Genomic DNA, 19,543 nt, shown 5'->3' on the forward strand with positions numbered 1-19,543 from the left:
TGGGGGTTTGCAGGGGTGCAGTAAAGAAGAGAAGGAAACTAGGGTGGGTAAGGGTATGTGGGACAAATTAGGAATCTATGAGAGTTTTTCAGAAGGGATCTAAAACATTCTAAAACACTCCCCTAGCTTTCAAATGTCTTTCTTGCACAGAAATGCAGCATGTGTTTTCCCAAATATTGACTGTATCCTTATGGATCTGTTCCTTTTTGTGGACAGTTATTGATGATCCTAGATCTGTACGCTATTCCTCTTGTGAATTCACTCCTGCTTTAGCACTAAAACAGCTTCTTATGGTACTTACCTGTGAATAAAGAGCCAAAAATGCTATTATAATAAAAATAGGTTTTTTTAATTTCCAGAAAGAAAAGAAGAAATTTATGTTTTCTTTTTGTTTTCATAATTGGAATGATCTTTTCTTAGAAATTAACTTCATTCTTCATAAAAGTTAAAAATAAATCCTTATTCAAGGTAAGCAGTGACAGTAAATGAATATCATTCTTTAGATACACACTAAATTTGATAGTATCTTTTTATATGAGTAGCAAAGAATCGCATGTGAATAAATCATATGCTTTTGCATATCTAAACTTATCCAGTAAAAATATTTAATCAAAAATTAAGGCTTAGAACATGATCTATATGTGTAAGAAAAATTCCTGCATGTGATTTTCATGATTCTGACTCCTCTGTTAAAAAGTGAGAGTGTTTCCTCTGTGCATTTTCAAACTTTAATCTGGCTAATAAACAAACGTCTCCCAAGGGCCATTTAAATTATCAAGTAAATTTAAAAAGTTAAATTGAAAGTTAAAAAAAAATAGGCTCAAAATTCCTTTTAAAAATATTTTTTTCTGTAGAGTTTTCAAAGCTTTTTAAATCCTAAGTAATGTGCAAAATTAAATTTTATATATCATATCATAAACCAAACGATTTGAAATTATGAAGAATGAGGGTTGGATACTGGGGTGTGTCTTATTATATATAGATCTATACAACTTAGTCCTGTGTTAGTGTTCTGCTCAATCTCATGGAGTAGAAAAAATAGGAACTTTTTCCTACTCCTCACTAGCTTCAGCTTTATTTAAAATTATAATATTTAAATTGTTTTATTCATTTCTGAAAAAAAAGATTATGTTTATGTGTTCTTTGTCTTTTATATTTTTGAAAGTTTTCCCTTTAGTTTCTTTACCTTTGGAGGGTTCTGGAAGAAAAGAAATGAGAACCACAGTAGCATTTTGACAGACCCTAGACACATATAATTCCCAGTTGTTTTCACTCTTTCAAATGTCAAGTGAGATGTTAGAAAAACCCTTGTTTTCTGCCTTCTGCTTTGGCTAGTAAGAGCACCTGTTGTGGAGTGGGCCTCAACAGAAGTCATGCTTCCTGTGTAATTTATGAGGATGCCAGAGGAGATGTTTGTCTCATTTTTGTCTAATACTGCATCCTCTTTGATCTTTCCCCTTCCCATATGGTCTTCAGAATCTTTTATTCATAAATTCTAACTACTGACACAAAATGCTTTTGTCAAAAAACATTTATCATCTTCTGATATGTATTTACCACTAGTCCCCACGAAGGTTACTTGATGTGTATTTCCTGTTCCCTTAATGTTTTCACTGTGCATCAAATGAGCAGTTTTCTCTTTAGAAGATAGGTCATAATGTTATTTATTTACATTTTAACTTTCCCTGGAATGCATTTTAGAAAGCTGTTATAGGGGTTCAAAAATATTGTAGAGTCACATCAAGGAAAGCTGAAATGAAAAAATCATAAAAACAAAATAGGGTCAGGAATAGACCAAAAATACTCACCTCTGTGAATGGTCACGCATCTTACTCAAGCTTGCGAGCAACCAGTGGAAACCAAGATTACACGTATGTGCCATTCTTTGCTGTCTCTGTGCTCGGGATTTCTTTAAAGACTAAAATTGTAAAAGTACATTCCTAAGAGAATGGTCAAGTTTGTCAGGTAACATGTGTATCAGAAATATGTGTATCAGACATGACCTTTGACCTTTCTGGCAATCCAGACATTCAGATCTGTCTTCCCACAACTGTCCAGTTTGTTCATCTGTTGTTCACACTCTCCACTGGGTTTGCAGTAGACACAGATCAATGCAAATCAATATCTGCAGTACCTCAAGGTTTGTGTCCTCTTGCTGCTGTGTCAGCAGCTGCTGTATTCTATATGAAGGACACCATCTTTAATTCTTGTGCTCTCTGTTTTCTATAACCTCAGTATCACCCTCAGATCATATAAATAATTATGAAAAGAGATCCTTTGCCCTGTGTCATTTGTTATGTCTCTTGGTTCAAATTATAGTATATGCCATTGTTAGGGGCAAAGTCATAACACACACAAAAATAACTAAACTACAATTACAGGTCTCCTGTCATGTTTTCACTTTTCCTGACAGTTGAGATCTTGGAAATAGCCTTTGGAAGAAAGGGGAAGAATGGCTATCCAGATGAAAAGCTAGGGAGAATGGATAAAAAGTCCTTTGCTAGGAAGACAGACATCAACCTCTATCCAAACAGAAAATTGCCCAAGATATGACTGCATGGTGAAGAGAAATCCAGTCAGTAAAAAACCATGAACTTGGGGGAAGAGTTTTTATTTTTATTAGGTTGGTGAAGAGGTTCCCAAAATGTAGTTAAATACCAAGAATAGCGTTCGGAGTATTATTGCCAGGAAATCCTACTGCCTAGGCTAGTGCTTCTCAGAGCCCCTTAAGGACAGTAATGTGGTAGGTGGATACATCCATTGGCCTTTCAACTCCCCTCTTCTTCAACCAAGAAAAGCAGTTTACTTTCATTGCCTGTTTTTTCTACTGACCTTTGTGTTTTAGAATTTCCTAATTAGTCTAATGGAACAATAAGGAGCTATCCACACCTGTCTTGGGAAGAATAATCATGATATACATATTTTTTTAATTTTGTCTACCTATTGTAGTTGTTCTGATAGTCAGTCTACAATGTAAAGGATTTCTTAGTCAATCCTTGTCTAACTAAAAGCAACAGATGAGCTCCTTATTTTCCAAATATAGAAAAAACAAAAATAGTTATGATATTTACCTATTGGTGGTAATATGAGTTCTTGGAACATCAGAAGAAGGTTTGTAGGTATTAGGGAGCCCTCTATTCCACCTCAGTCTGCCAGTCCCCACTTCTCACCATGCCAATTAATTATTAATATAAAATGAGCTGATGACATTCTTGTTGAGGGTTAGGGCAAGGAGAAATTGCACTGGATGATTTAATTAAGTACAGCATTTTCCAAGGATATTCCTGTTATAATAGGAAGTGACAAAATAAAGGTAAATTGTATTAGACTATTCACTTCAGTAGGTATATAATACAGGTATATTGTTACTTGGCACCTGCATAAGCCATTCTGGAATTCCAGAAATTCTGAAAAATTTCCAGACTATGTTCCTGCGTGTTCTACCCCAAAAATAGCATTGGAAGTGTGAAGCAGCTTGGTGTGTGAAGCAACCACAAGTACTTGGAATCGGCTAGAATGCAGGTTTGTGTGGGAAAGGGTAAACTAGGAGCCAGTTGGTGGAAGACCTTCTGTGCCATCTAAGATGTTTGAATCTTTGCCATACTAAGATGTTTGCATTTTAACCTCTAAGATGTTGTGTGTTAGCAACAAGATAATGACAGTAGATTTGAGTTTTTGAAAAATCACTGCAGCAGTATCAGGAAGAGACCCTGAAAGGAAGAGAAATTAAAGCCAGGAAGATGAGTGAGGGAAAAAGAGTGAAAGAATGATCCAGCCAAAACTCCCTGAGAGGGTGAAGGCCCAGCCCATGTCAGTGCTTATAGAGATGAATTCAAAGCATGTGTGTTTTGACTAGTAGCCATGTGCCAGACACTGCCTTTGCTTCTGGTGACATATCTGTGAACATTGTAGACTTTGATGCCCTTGCAGAGCTTACACACTGTTAGAGAAAACCAATAGGAAAATGATTCTTGCTCCTCATTTAAATGACCAGGGGGTAATAACTAAAGAGGAATCACATTGGGGGAAAGAATCTTAATGTGTCGAATAAGATGTATGTTATATATCCAGTATGCAGTTGGAAATATGGTCTGCAGTTGAGGAGTGAGGCTTGGGCTCATTCAGAGGACCTGTTTGTGTTTCCTAGTTTTGTGATAATAATAATGCCAGTGAGGATTTTAAGTTGCAAACAATAGAATTCTCTCTGCCCTGTTTAAGCAGGTATTGGGTGTCAACTCATAGAATTTCTAGTAAGGCCCAAGAGCGAGATTCTGAATCTGGATGTCCAGGAGCTGTGTCCACTGCAAATTTTCAACATACCACTATGTTCTTCTCACATGGCCTCTCTGGACCCTTGCTCTCTGGCTACAGGGGAGTATGCATAGGCAAGTTTCCTGACTCATAATAGTACAAACTATCAGAATAAGGAGGGTTTTCAAACACACTGTACCTCTGTAAATGGCCATTTATATCTGTGAATGAAGTATGTGGAATTTTATACTACTTACTACATTATGACAAATGCATAATGCCTTCCTTAAAACTAAACTAATATTTTAGATTAAAATAAATTGCTTTGATTTGTTAATTTGCTAATTTTTGTTGTTCATTGTCTGACCAGACAGTCCCAAACTTATGAATAGATTTCATTCTAAAGGGTTGTCAATAATTATTAGAAATTATGAATATATCTTCCCATAGAAACAAAGTTATCCCAGTTGATCAATGCTTGTATTTTTAAATGTGTTCTGTATTTCAATGGAAGCTCCTAGAGCAAAAGCTGTTTGGCATCTTCAGAAGTAAAACGGAACCAGGGTGGAGTCACTTGTGGGCACAGTGCCTGAAGATACATTGTAGACATCCAGTATAAGTTGGGGAAGTATTTCTAGGAATAGATATTTAAAGAGAAAGAAAAGAAAAAACTAACAGGAAATAAGCCTACATTCCTAACTCAAAGCTGTCTCTGCTGTTTCTAACATGGATCTACCTCTAATTGTTCTTTTAAAAAAAAAAAAAGTGGGTTGCATTCAGTGACTTGAAAGAACATTTTAAAATTCCATGTATTTGTTCTTCAATCCTTGAATCCCAAAGTAGAGAACAATTTGAGAATCATTTAAAGTAAGTAGTTCAAATGGGAAATAGACTGTTCTGAATAACATATAATGAGCAGTTATTACACAGCATTGTAGAATTTCATGTGAAGGTAATTGGGCAGAATTATATGCTCTTCAGGATATACCATGGAACTTTCTGCTTATATTTCATCCTCATTATTAGTTTCTTTTCCTAATGATTTGTATCTTTTACCTTAAAAAGTATAGGGAAAACCGGGCGTAGTGGAGCATGCCTGTAATCCCAGTGGCTCAGGAAGCTAAGACAGAAGAAATGTGAGCTCAAAGTCAGCCTCAGCAATGGCAAGGTGCTAAGCAACTCAGTGAGATCCTGTCTCTAAATAAAATACAAAATAGGGCTGAGGATGTGGCTCAGTGGTTGAGTGCCCCTGAGCTCAATCCCCAGAACCAAAAGCAAAAAAAAGTGTAGGGAAAATTAACTGTAACCAAACCTTCCCATTTTCTTCACTTAGGATTAACTTATATTGTGGTGATCAAAAGTCTTTTCAATTTGTATTGTAACAATATATACATTAAGCTATTCATGTGTGCTAGGTAGTATACTAGAACTTAATATAGAGAGGTGAGCAAAATAGCCACAGCCCCTGCCCAATTTGAGCAATTAGCCAGAATTATATTCTTTGACTTACAGTTTCAAAGACAAAAAATCTTGTAAAGGTAGTTCATTAAATTCTGTAAGTTTCAAATTCAATAATTAATAAACTTTCATGATAGTCCCTAGAAACTTGAAGCATATTAATGACATTTCTGGGTGGCATTTGATGTACCATGTATTTTAATGTTGACATAAAGCATAATTGTTTTGAAAGGAACACAGTTGAATAGCAGTCTTAGTGCTTAGAAAACTAATTTAGATAATAGAGTTAAGTAATAAAAACAAATTCAAGAGAATTGAAATTAAATGTAGGGAACTACTTTTGAAGCCAAAGACAGTGGTGACCTACTCTCAGGAGCAAGACAAATATACCATTACTGATATTTGACCAAATTTTTCTTTTCTTCACCCATCAGTCCCTTTTGAAATCAGTTAAGATTACATCTGATAAAGGAACATCAGTGGAGCTCTGGAGAAGATTAGCATTAACTGATTGACTCCATTCATTGGGAATATGTCCCCCTGCCTGCAGCTAGCTCAAGGTCCTAGAATGTGAGCTGCTGTACCTGTGATGAAGAAAAGGCAAATCACACACAAAATTGAAGTACAGGCAGTTGTGATTTAATCTAGGGTTTTCAACTAGCAAGAGTTCCATTAACCCTTTAAATGACTTGGGGAAAATATCAAGGGGTTAATAGAAATATAGCACAGAAAGGACTTTTCCCTTCATCTAATCCAAGTCCTTTGTTTTATGTGGTACATCTTTAAGTCCAGAGGAACACATCTATTTTGTAAATTTAATAAGAACTCCAAAAATACTTAAATATATATTAGTTTGTTTGTTCTGGTTTCAGGGGGAAAAATTAAACAAATGTTTAAAAAGAAAAATATTCTCCTGTTCTTACCCCTCATATTGGTTGTTGTTTTTTTTTTTTTTTTAATTTTTACAGACCTCTTTCTAAGCATATTGTATAACTATATATGTATAATGCAAAAAATGGGATCATACCTGTTTTGCTGTACACTGACTGGAAATCACACCATTCTGGGTTTGATCCTAGCATTTCTAGATGCCAGCATGTATTTTATTTGTAAAATAAATACAATGATGTACCTATTCATAAGGTGGTTGTGAATAATTTAAAGCTGATAACATATATGAAGTGGAGATGATGTATTTGAAGTACTTAATCTACTTAACAAATCCTTAATAATCCAGCCTGTGGTTGCTGTGTTCTAATCCACTGTTCCTCTCATGCCATAATGATTGGGTCAGGGCTGGGAGAAATAGGCACACCAAAATGCTTTTAGGTCCAAATTTCAAATACATATGCTATAAGCAAAGGAATATACATAACTAAAGTTTTATCCTGACTTGTAAGATCTTATTTTTTAATGTAAAGTTCTGTGAAATTCTTTAATTTTATAAGGCAACATTTGCTTCAAAACTGACCCCATTAACTTTTATGTTAATTGTAGTGTCTAATGGTTTCCTTTGGAAATAAATAAAATAAATGAACTTCTTAAATAGCCATTTGGGGTTCTTTAAGTATGTTGTATCTAAAATTTTCACGTTATCACAAAAATAGTACAGTACATCATTTCAGTACCATGAATATCACATGTAGTTGTGACATTTTGTCTTATTCAAGAAAAATAATGGGGACTTAATTTCGAAGTAAAAATAGTTTGTCCCAAATTGATATGGAAGGGTAAGTACTTTGTAAAAATTAATTTACTTAGAGGAGTGATTTTAAAATTTTTATTTGAGGTTTTTATACTTTTATATAATTGAATGTGAAAATTAACATGTTTATATGCTAAACAAGTCCACAGTTAAATTTATAACAAGGAAAATAAAGATTCCATCTTTTCCTTCTTTTTCTGTAGCTCAACTGAGAAGTCATTTCCTTGGAGATCAACAGGTATGATTTTTTTGTTATATAAAAGTATTTTTATGTTTTACATATACACACAAAAGCAATTACTTAGCCTGCTCTTTAATTTACTATCTACTGGTAAAGTAAGCCAAGCAAATTCGTTGATAATAATAGTGTTGAACTACTTTGATTTGAAGTAGTAATTCTTAATATTTGTAACATAAAATTTAACATAATTGAATACATATGTATATGTCAATTATAAAATTAAAGGCTTATATAGCACCATTTTTAATATCAACCCTACATCTAAAAATTTTATTTTCAATCATAAGGAAACAGAGGATGACTTTGAGAATAGGATATTGTATAATCTGAGAAAGATGGCAAATCGTTTATACAAATCAGGTCTTTTGTTTCATAGTATTTCTCATACTCAGAGAAAAGTTGTTTGAAATGTTCATTTTCTTTGTGTAACCCCATATAAAATATTTGGTAACTTCTAATTTGGTCTAAATATAGTCTGGCAGGTTTTAACCTCTTTTATTATTTTTTTAATCTTAAATTCACCACATACAAAAGGTAAATTATCTCTCTATATCTTGAATATTTGATGTCTTATTAATTTTTATTGAATAAATGTTTATTGAGCACTCTCATCATGCTGGTTACTATGTCAGATAGTGATGGCTTGTGTCTTCCTCTCCTCCTTAAAGAGTAGACCTTGATATCTAAACAGTTTGGCAGTTTCCAAACAATTGCATTGTGGGAAACTTAGATCACCAAATGCCTAGCATCTCAGTTTATCTGCATTTTTTGTTTGTAGTACATACAAGATACTCTGCTGTTTTACAAAGAAGTTAGTCCCAATATACTGTTTATTCAAATTGTTGATACAGTAGAGACATGTGAAAAGCTACCTGAGACTTATAACAGTTTAGCATAACACAGACCATGAAATAATCCATGATTAACTGCCAAATAAGTATTGTGTGGGGAACATTGGTAGAAATAGACCACTTCTGAAATAGCTCTGCAAAGACGATGGGCCTGGAGTGCCCCTGGTCTTCACAGGTGGCCACACTGTGGAGAAGGCATTGTCACCTCTCAGTAGACAATAGAAATAGTAGTGTCATGTGGGAACTTTTAAAATTGGTTTGGGAGATGGTTAGAGGTGCAAAGTGTGATTGGGTCAGATTGTAGAAATTTTAAATTCCAAGGACCTTGATTCAGTGATCATAAGGAGACCCTGAAACTCTTTTAAGCAAAATTCACATAATTTAAGCATTCCTTGTGAGAAGCAGAACTATGAACTGGAGGGAGGAAAAACTGTGATTAGAAAGAACAAGTGAAAGCTTATTACAGAATTTGGTATGTGAGACCATGTGGAGGAGGTGATTCCTCAGGATATAGAGGTTGTTTAGTTTGGAGTCGCATAGACAGTAGTAACAGTCTATGCAAGTTAGTGGTACCTTTGAAACAACTGGAAGAATCAGAATCGAGAGCCAATTTTACAGGATGGTCTGGATGTGTGGATTTCAGCTAATGAAAGGAGAGCAATTTAGAGCATTCTGCAAACATTTATAAATGTGATTACTAAAGAAAGCCCTTAACCAAATGAGAAGAAAATTACTTCTATTAAACTGATGGTTTCTTGTGAATTGATACTTTATTATGTGGTTCAGACATAGGTCAGAGTGCTGTAGGTAAGGGACAGCTGAATTAGAGAGCAAGGCTGAAATTCAGGGTGTATGTAGGGAAAAAGCTGCCTCTTTTTCTTCTTTGGAGGTATTGAGAGAATGGTCTGAAATCCTACAGAGCCTGACAGAGGAAGTTAGGTGAGATGCACAGTTTTTTCATACTTTGTCATAGTATGTAAGATCATTGCTGAAGGCAGGAACCATGTCTTCACTGTTCAACAAAATGTTCCAAGGGCTTTGTGCATAGTAGGCCTTAGGCAGTTCACTCAAGTGAATGAATACATGCATACATGAATGCATAACAAAGTCTGTTTCACCCTGTCAGGAATATTTGTGTTATATTAGGTTCACAACTAAATTCTAATCTCTTAGAAAGTGTCCCTTTTTTTCTTTCTGCCTCAATGCCTAAAAGACACCCAATCCTCAGCATGTATTAAAGAAATACTTGAGATAAATAATTTAATTTAGTAGCAAAATATATATTTTGGAAGAAGTATATACACACAGTTGTAAGCTTTTTTTAAATTCCCAAGAAGTTTTTTTGGTTTTTAACTTGACTTACAATGCACTTAAAACTTTTACAGCCTAACATGACATTTACCATAGTATTTGAGATCTTTTTATTGATAATTTGACACACGTGATGCAAATTTAGTTTGTTTCCCTTATATCTTTTTCTATTTTTCTTTTTATTATAATAACTTTATTGAGGTATAATTCTCATGCCATACTGTTACCCATTTAAACTGAATACTTCTGTGTTTTTAATATATTTACAGAAATGCGCATCAAGTATCACAATGAATTTTAGAACATTTTCATTACTCTTAAAAGAAATCACATACCAATTTGAGATATTTCTGGTAAATGGAATCATACCACATGAGTGGCTCCATTCATTTAGCATGATGTTTTCAGTGTTCCCTCCTATTATAGCATGTATCGGCATGTTGTTCCTTTTTATGGCTAAATAGTATTATGTTGGACAGGTATAATACATTTTCTTTATCTATCAATTGACAAACATCCAGATTGTTTCTCTTTGGACTATTACAAGAAATGCTGCTATGAACATGTTTCCATTTCTCCTAAGTATATATCTAATAGTCAAATTGATGATCAGATGGCAACTCTGTGTTCCTTTTTTTAAGCAGCTACCTGATTGGTTTTCCAGAGCTACATCATTTTACATTTCCACCAGTAACATAAGAGTTGTGATTTCTCTCCACATCCTCTCCAACATTTGTTGTTATCTTTTTCATTACAGCCATTCTAATGAGTGTGAAGTAGTGTCTCGTTATGGTTTTGATTTATATTTTCCTGATGGTTGGCATGCCTTTTTTCCTGTGGTTAATTTTTAGTTTCAGTTCTTCGAGCAGTGGTAGAGGAGGTCACCAAGCTTGTATCTTAATCTTATCAGCTGCCTTCACTTCAACTTTTTTTATTTTTTAAAAATAATTTTCCTCCTAATTTTAAATATAATAGAGAGAGATTGATTCATCAAAAGATATTTAGAAAATACAGAAAAGTATAAAAAGAATTACTTAAAAATCAGCCTTATTATTAGTCTTTCTGTGCATATAAACATGTTACACATTTTGGGTTTTTTTTTTTCCTTTTAAGAAAAATTGAGAATATACTGAATATACTGTATATGCAGTACTTTGCTGCTTTTTTCATATGACATTATATCCTAAATGTCTACCTTTTAATATAAAATTCTTATATAAGTTCATCTTTAATTCTGCACAATTTATCCCAGAAATACATCTTGAGAGCCTTAAACAATCATATACACTTACAAAATAAGTGGGAAAATATCATAGAGGAAAATTTTAAATATGTACCATATTTATGCCTATCCCTATTACTGGACTGTTGGGTTGTTTCTGATTTTTTCACTGTTATAGATAACTGGCAAATATCCCTAGATATAAAACTACTTTGATTTACCTCAGGCTAGATTTTTTAAGAAGAAAATTATTTAAGTCATGGCAATATTGTTAAGGCTATTGCTATATGTAATCATTGCTCTCCTGAAAGATTGTATTAATTTCCCCCCCTTCCAGGTATATGAGATTGATACTCTGGTAGTCCCTCATTAGTATCATCAATCGTTAATTAACTAGAATATGTAAAAGTATCCTACAGATTGCCCTTTTCTTTTCTGTTGGAGGGTTAGTGTTTGATTTATAGGAGTCCTTTGTAGCTCAGGAAGAACAGCTATGTCTATCACACAGGGTTTAGTTGGAAAAACAGAACCCATGCTAAGTAGTTCAACATGGGAATTTGATCCAGAGGACTTATAACTGGACAGTGTGGGCTGGAAGTTCTGAGAGATTTACAGGGTGATAAGCAGCCAAGAAATTAAAGATGCCCAGGAACTACCACCATCCCCACAGCTTAGGCAAAAGGACAAGTGGTTTTGTCATTCCTGGAATAGCAGCAGAGTTGGGGGTGGGGGTGGGACAGGGGTAGTTGTCCAACATTAGCCAGAACTAGGAAGGAGATACAGTGCCAGCCAGAAAGGCTACCTAAAGTGGATCTGGAGAAGCATCTGGCTTCTCCATGAAGCACTCCTTCTACCCACAGCAATCTGTGCACTAGCTCCGCTGAGCTGGAGAGGTCAGTTGTAGGTTTTTAACTACCAAAAGCTAGGCAGGCACTGTGTATAATTATGTGTTGGTTTACAGTACAGAGAAAATGAGCTTTGATTATGAAGACATGTGATAGGGGCTGAAATATCTGGGGCCTTGACATCCTTTCTACCCACTTGTTGACTAAGCTGCAGTCATTTGACCAATATCTTCAGGATTTTTGTCATAGTAAAGTAGCAATTACACTATTATGTGCATAGTATATTCTTTAAATTACAAATAACCTTTTTTTGTTTTTTTTTAACTTTTCATTACTGTAGTAGTCTACAGTCTGCTTACTAATCTATTAAATATATAGAAAATATATTTATTATACAAGCTTTAAATATATTTTAAATTAAATAGGTAGCAATTAAGTGCTATACACCTGTCTTGACGTAGTTGTGTCTGCAGTTGGCCCCTGGTAATTGCATATGTTGTTATTGTTCTCAGGACACAATCTCCACACTTAGGAAATACATTTTCTTTCTTTTCTTTTGAGGGCAAGGGAGAGAGTATTATCTTCCAAACAAAGCAATCACAACTGGTCTTTCCTGATATTTTAACTGAATTGTTAGTTATGTGTTTTCTTACATTTGTCTGCTTTTCAGCCATAGATACTTAATGGCATCTAAATTGTAACCATGACAATACTATAGTTACAAGGGTAGAAAAAGTGAAAATTGATTTTATGAATAAAAGAGTAAATCTGATTTCTTTCACGTTTCTTTTTCTAGTAGATATAAATGCACTTGACAAGTTAGTGATTGGGATAAAATCACAGTTTTACTGCTACTTCTTACTGTAAAGCTTATTGTTTTGTGCATGCAGAGATAGAAAATGTTCTATGAAAATCATCTTTGTATAAAATGAGGCAGTCCTACTCAGAATGAGCAGGGGTGGTATAAATGGGAAAAATAATTAAATATTTAAAAGGTCTTCAGTTTACTTTGATTTGGCTAGCTTTTGACAAAAGCCATGTCTTTATTCATTTTCTTGGTTTCCTATGTAAGAAAGGACTACACAAAAGGAATTAGGATTGAAGATCTGTTATTGTTCTCATTTTTCTTTATATTTTGGACATTTGCTTGCAGACAGTTTCACTGCCTTTTCTTCTCCCATTTTTAAGGTTTTACAAATTTGATTTGAAAAGCTTAAGCCTTTAAAAGCCTTACAGCAAGAAGGCGAATTGTTAGCAAGGTGCTGGTTTGGTGCCTCCTGCCCCGGAGAGATCACTGCCTACTCAGGTGTCTTCGAGATGTTATATTCTGTTGAATGGTGAAAACTGAGCCCAGCTGCTGAATTTTGTTTTTAAAAAGCTAGCTTACTGCAGCAGCAATTTGTGAGGAAGAACTTAGAATGCCTTAGGCAGAGAAGATTTCCATTTCTTTATAATTCACTTCAGGAGAGTCTAGCTTGCTTGTTTTTTTTGTTGTTGTTGTTGTTTTGTTTTTGTTTTTGTTTTTGTGGATAGTGATTGGTTTTAACTTGTGCTAGAGAAGTTAGGCTGTTTGAAAATAAAAATCCAAAGTTTTTAAATAGTTCCTAAAACGTGAAGAAGACCTGCCAGCTCTACCAGACATTTTTACTTTCTCGGGTCTTGTATTACTTTCCTAGAAGTAATAAAATTGTTTTGATGCATTTGTGCTGGATCATTATCTTGCCTTGTGCCTTCTCTCTCTTCCTTATTCTGCATTTTCTAGCTTACCTGTGTCACATATTTGCTTTATAAAACATAAATGTACATCTTATTTTCTTTCATGAGGAGAAAAGTTGATTGTTTTGTGTCTCAGCTTTGTCTTTTCCTTAGCCTCTCATGTCTAATAGATTCATGTATTCTGCTGGAACAGGAGTTCAGAGGGAATGTCCTCTTGTGCTCCAGTCTGTTTCTGTTTTATTGCTGTGTCATTTTTCATTGTTCACTTCTTCATATCTCTTAACATGTTATATATTTGTATCATATCATATTCTTTCAAAGTTCGAGGCATCTTTTAAGAAAATACATAATGAAATAGAAAATAAACATCATAATCCTTGAAAATGTATACTAGAATAACAGGTAAAGGACTGAGGGAAGCAGGAATGCAGATGCATGCATATAAAATCCTCCATGGTAGAAAATACTAAGTGAAATGTCTTTCATGAAAAAAAAAAAAAAAGAGCTGGATTTAGCACTCTCAAGAAGAAAAAACCCCACCAATTTAGTCATAAAAATAGCTATAACAGTGTATGCTAACCATCAGAAAGAAGCTATATGTTGACGCCAAAGATTGGAGTCCTTTTTTTCAAAATGATCATTGGTAGTACTTAAGTCCTCCAGCCACATCCTGTGAAGTGAAATTTGCTACAAGTCACAATTTCACAGTTTTTCTGTTCCAAGAAAAAAAAAATACTAGCATCTGGGAGGCTGCCAATTTCAGAACTTTTCTGTGAAGTGCAAGGGAGGGAAATCAGCCTCAGAATCACCCCTCCTCTTCCAGAGATTAGACCAGGAGCATCCCACATTGCAGAGCTGGCTGGAAGGCACTGGTGTGTTCCTACCAGCAGCAGGTCCAACCCATTGTTTTTAACACTGACATGGTCCCTAGAAGAAAAAAGTGCTCAAGAAATTGATGAATGTTAAATGATGAGGCATTGGTGTTCATAGGCAAGAAATTCAAGAGGCCAAAAAAGATTGGAGTCTCTAATAGTAAGCAACAAGTTAGCAGAAAGGATAATGAAAGTGGGGGAGTTTTCTGCTTGGCCTAGAAGGCATTAGAGATTAATAGATCATCCTGGATGAAAAGGCAAGAAAACATGAGTTTTCATGTTTAACAATAAATATGGAAAGAAAGACAATTGTAGTAAAATAGATATTTTAAACTAATGATTTAACCTTTAGAGTGTGACAGTCATTTATTGTGTGACATGTATTGAAATGTCATGATTTTAACAGGCTGTTCATTTAAATCATTACCATGCAGTTTACGTTGACATTAGTAGTTAATGTATACTGCTAAATTTAAGGATACAGCAGTAGGTTTTGCATTTTGTTTGTGTATTTAAATTTTGTTTCTGAGATGTACACAAGTTTCTGCCACCAGGGTGAGCTTAAAAACACAAACACAAGTAGTAAAGATAAAAGATAAATGAGAGACTAGACTTAAGTCAATTTATCTTTCTTTTTTCCTCCATCTGGAGCAAGTAATTTGCAACACAAAAAATCATCAGCATGTCATGAGATAAGATATGAACTTAAATGGGAACACTTTATGCCTCAGTAGAAATAAATGTACTGAGTTTATAAAGGAAATACAATAGGAAGTTGTTTTGTATTGTATATTACAACACAAGAGCTATTAGATCAGCAATCATATATAAAGGACTACTGTGACACTATTTTATTGAAGATCTGAGATTTTATGATTTATTATGGCTAAAAACTGTACATGTGATAAAATTTTATCAAATATTCCCTCCTGTTTCTCTTCTAAATACCAGGAGGATAAGAATTTCTTCTAAAACTTGGAGTCCCCAGTTTTTCAAATGTCCCTTATTTTTGGGGGCCTGTTATAGTCACATAAGTCATGCCTGGTGGTCTTCGTTCCACACACATGGAACCAAAGATCCAGACTGCTACCATTAAGGTTGTTCTTACCCTTTTAGTATTTTATGATGAAAGTAAGATACTCTTGTTTGTTTTTTTGTTTGTTTTTAACTTAAAAGCCTAGAAGCAACTGAAGTAAATGGTAAAAATTTGCTTCATTCTTATACCTTCCCCTACCATGACCATGCCTTCCACTTCTAGAAGCACACACACACACACACACATACAATGTATAAGAGAAGTCTTGAATAAAATACAAACTGTGAATACAAGTGTATGTATGCATGTGCATGTGTGTGTAAATATGCACACACATTTGGTTTTGCTTTGCTTTAACGTAAATGAGCATGCATTACACATTCTTCTGTGACTTAAGTTTTCTTCCCTTAACAGGATTGTAAAACTGTGTGTTTCTATGTGAGTATATAAAGATGTGCTTCCTCCTTTTTAATGGCTGAGTACTATCCATTATTTTGAAATTTTATATATAAACATTATAAGTAGATATTTTAGGTTTTTCTCCAAGTTTTCCCTTTGACATACAATGGTAAAGATTTTTTCTGCATATCTGAGAGTTTCTGTCAAGTAGATGCTTCTAAGTACATACAACTGCTGGGCAATAGTATGTGTGCGTGCATGTATGTGTATGTGTTTTCAATGGACCTTTATTTTATTTATTTATATGTGGTGCTGAGAATTGAACCCAGTTCCTCAGACATGCTAGGCAAGTGTTCTACCAGTGAGCTATAGCCCCAGCTCAGTGTCTGTATTTTTATGTTGGTAGTCAGTTTGCCCATCAAAAATGCTTAATGATCTATACCCCTACTGATACAAACTATTATTCCAATTTGTGCTTTCTATGTTACCAGAGTACAAAAATATATAAATCTTTCTGGAATAGTGGTACACACATATAATCCCAGCTACTCAAGAGGCTAAGGCTGGAGGATCACAAGTTCAAGGAAAACCTTGGCAACTTGGCCAGACTCTGTCTCAAAATAAAAAATGAAGAAGGACTGGGGATATAGCTCAGTGATAGAAGTCTGTGAGTTCAATCTCTCTCTCTCTCTCTCTCTCTCTCTCTCTCTCTCTGTCTGTCTCTCTCAATCTCTCTCTCTCTCTCTCTCTCTCTCTCTCTCTCTCACACACACACACACACACACATATACACACACAGAATATAAGTCTTGATAAATACTTGAAGTTTTAATGTTATTAAACTTTTAAAAAATCAGTTGTTTCAAGTTTCCCTATATCATTAGGTTTGTGGACAGATAAAACAGAATAAAATAATTTAAAGAAATCATTAAATATTCATTTAATTTTAACATTCCATGAAAACTTCAACATAACCCAGACCACTCTGTTATTTTATCAGCTCTTATGAAGACTAGAAATCAACCATATCTTAGAATTCAATAAAATTGTCATAATGTTTCTTTAATTTTTTTTAATTCTGGCTCAGAAGAATCAAATATATTTTTCTATCAATAAAAAAAGCAGTAGCCACTAGGCATGGTGCACACATGCCTGTAATCCCAGTGGATCAGGAGGCTGAGGCAGGAGAATTGTGAGTTCAAAGCCAGCCTCAGCAAAAGCGAGGCAGTGAGCAACTCATTGAGACCCTGTCTCTAAATAAAATACAAAATAGAACTAGGGATGTGGCTCAATGGTCAAGTGCCCCTGAGTTCAGTCCCCAGTGCCCCCAAAAATAGCAATAGCCACTATCAAAACAAGCAGAAATCAAACTTCTTAATTATCATCATTGGAGGTAATTAGAGCACAACATCTCACTATCTCACTCCAGAGGTTCCCAAACTTTTTGGTACCTTAAAACCTTAGAGTTGCCAGTGAAGTTGTTTTTCTTTTGGAGAGCGGGGGTCTAAGGAGGTGCTTGTGGCAATACCAGGAATTGAACCCAGGGGCACTTTATCACCAACCACATCCCCAGCCCTCTTTTTTTATTATTATTTTGAGGCAGAGTCTGACTAAGTTGCTAAGAGCCTCCCTAAATTGCTGCAACTGCTTTTGAACTTGAGGTTCTCCTGCCTCAACTCCCTAAGTCACTGGCATGTGCCACCACACCCAGCACTAGTACAGCTATTTAACCCTTGATTCCCAGGCCTCACCCTACCCAATTAAATTCAAGAGTTTAGAGTGAAAACCAGGCAAAGATAGTCTTTAAGTAGACCCCCAGGATTAGGATGCAAATTTTGGAAACTACTGTCTTATCCTAAAAACTAGTAATTAAAAAAAAAATTTAAGTTTACCTTATCTGTCCTAGATAGATTGATGTTATGCCCCATAACCAAATAACTGTATCTATCACTAACCATCTAAAACATGCCATAAAAACTCTTGCTGATAAATATAGAAAGAATAATAATATTAGAAAAAATCACCAATTATCAAGTCTTAGTGAGGTAATCACTTTAAGCAAAGACCATAGGTGGATGCTAAACCCTGTAGGTTCTGAGCCCTAGCTGCACATTAGAATTGCCTCCTGAATTATTTTAAATCCCAATATTCTGGCTACAATTTAGACTGATTGAAGTGGACTCTTTGGGTGTGGGACTCAGGCAGCAATAGGTTTTAAATTAAATTTCATCCTTCAACCCAGCTGATTGCAGTGTGCAGCTAAAGTTGAGAACCACTGCATTAAAAGAAGGGGTGACAGTGAAACTGACAGTAGAAGGATCACACTGCCCTTACCTGAACAAGCTGATTGATCTTGGCAACCCTGAAAGTTTTGATATTATATGGTATGAAGTATGAGCACTAGCCATACGGTGTTCTGACCAAAAGATTTGACCTGAAAGATTTTAGCTCTTTCTGCTTAAAGAGATATTGAAGTTAGAGGAATATGTAAATGCACCATGAAAAAAAGATTAGACAACTTCCAAATATGAAGGAGCTTACAAGTTTATTGCTATGGTTCCCTCAGTGAGTCAAGAACATGAAAATGAAGGAGCAGCAACCCCTGTCTAGATTAAGGGATGTAAGTAACCATTGTACTCAAAAACAATCAGAGAACCTTATTTCAGCCTGACTGATGCCAACTAAACACATATTTCTGAGACATCAGAAAAATTTGAATATAAAGTCATTATATAGTGTTATGAAATAATTAAGGTTTTACAATATCCTTATTTTATAGAGGCACATATGGAAATATTTACAGTTGAAATGAGCTCATATGATGGGTCTGTTTTAAAATTCTGTAACAGAAGAAAGGAAAAAGATAAATGGAGCATAAAAATTGTGGCATGATATTGATAAGTATTAAACCTCGGTTGGTTTGTACATTTTTTATTTTATTTGTATATATATTTACATATATATTTTGTGTGTATGTTTGAAAACTTTAATTTTAAGCAACTTAAGTGTAAATTTTTTAATAAACACTTGAAACATTAAAGTGGAATATCAGATGACAAGCTAAAGCCAGCCAAATTTTGACCACATTCTGAAGGGTTATTCCTGACAAAATAGTAAAAAGAAATCAGCTATGAAATGGATGACATGAGTTTCTGAGCCAGTAGATACTATTTGTGTTTCCATATACTTAGGTTTTTGTTAAGTGAACTTTTATCAAACAAAATTACTTGTACAGTCAGCTCTTGCATCTACAAATTCAGTCAACTGAAGATGGAAAATATTTTAACATCATATTGTTGTTGATACTACTGTGTATTTAGGCCTACAATGGCTGCATCTGTATTAACTGTGTATAGACTTTTTTTCTTGCTGTCATTCCCTAAACAATACTGTATAACAATGATTTACATAATATTTATATTGTATTAGGTATTATAAGTTATCTAGAGATGACTTAAAGTATATAAGAGGATTATATAGTTACAGATGCTGCATCTTTTTATATAAAGGACTTGAGTATCCATAGATTTTTTTATATTTGGGGCAGTCCTAGAACCAGCGCCCCATGGTTACTAAATACAAAAGAACAACTGAATAGGATTAGAGGTCAGCCTTTCTAGTTCAAAATTACAAATT

The 19,543-nt window shown here is 34.5% G+C and overlaps 1 protein-coding gene across 3 annotated transcripts in view; it reads left to right on the forward strand.

The window, feature by feature from the left end:
- The window catches only part of LOC124105151 (plakophilin-4), a 99,592-nt gene that overhangs the window by 14,350 nt on the left and 65,699 nt on the right, over positions 1-19,543 (forward strand). For all 3 annotated transcript variants that reach the window (XM_058584923.1, XM_058584922.1, XM_058584921.1), the window contains exon 2: positions 7,618-7,652. The gene's annotated coding sequence lies outside the window, so the exon portion shown is untranslated. The remainder of the gene's footprint in view (positions 1-7,617; positions 7,653-19,543) is intronic.

Source organism: Marmota monax, unplaced genomic scaffold (genome assembly GCF_021218885.2).
Source record: "Marmota monax isolate L192 unplaced genomic scaffold, Marmota_monax_Labrador192_F-V1.1 WCK01_AAM20220418_F8-fsc00129, whole genome shotgun sequence".
NCBI lineage: Eukaryota > Metazoa > Chordata > Mammalia > Rodentia > Sciuridae > Marmota > Marmota monax.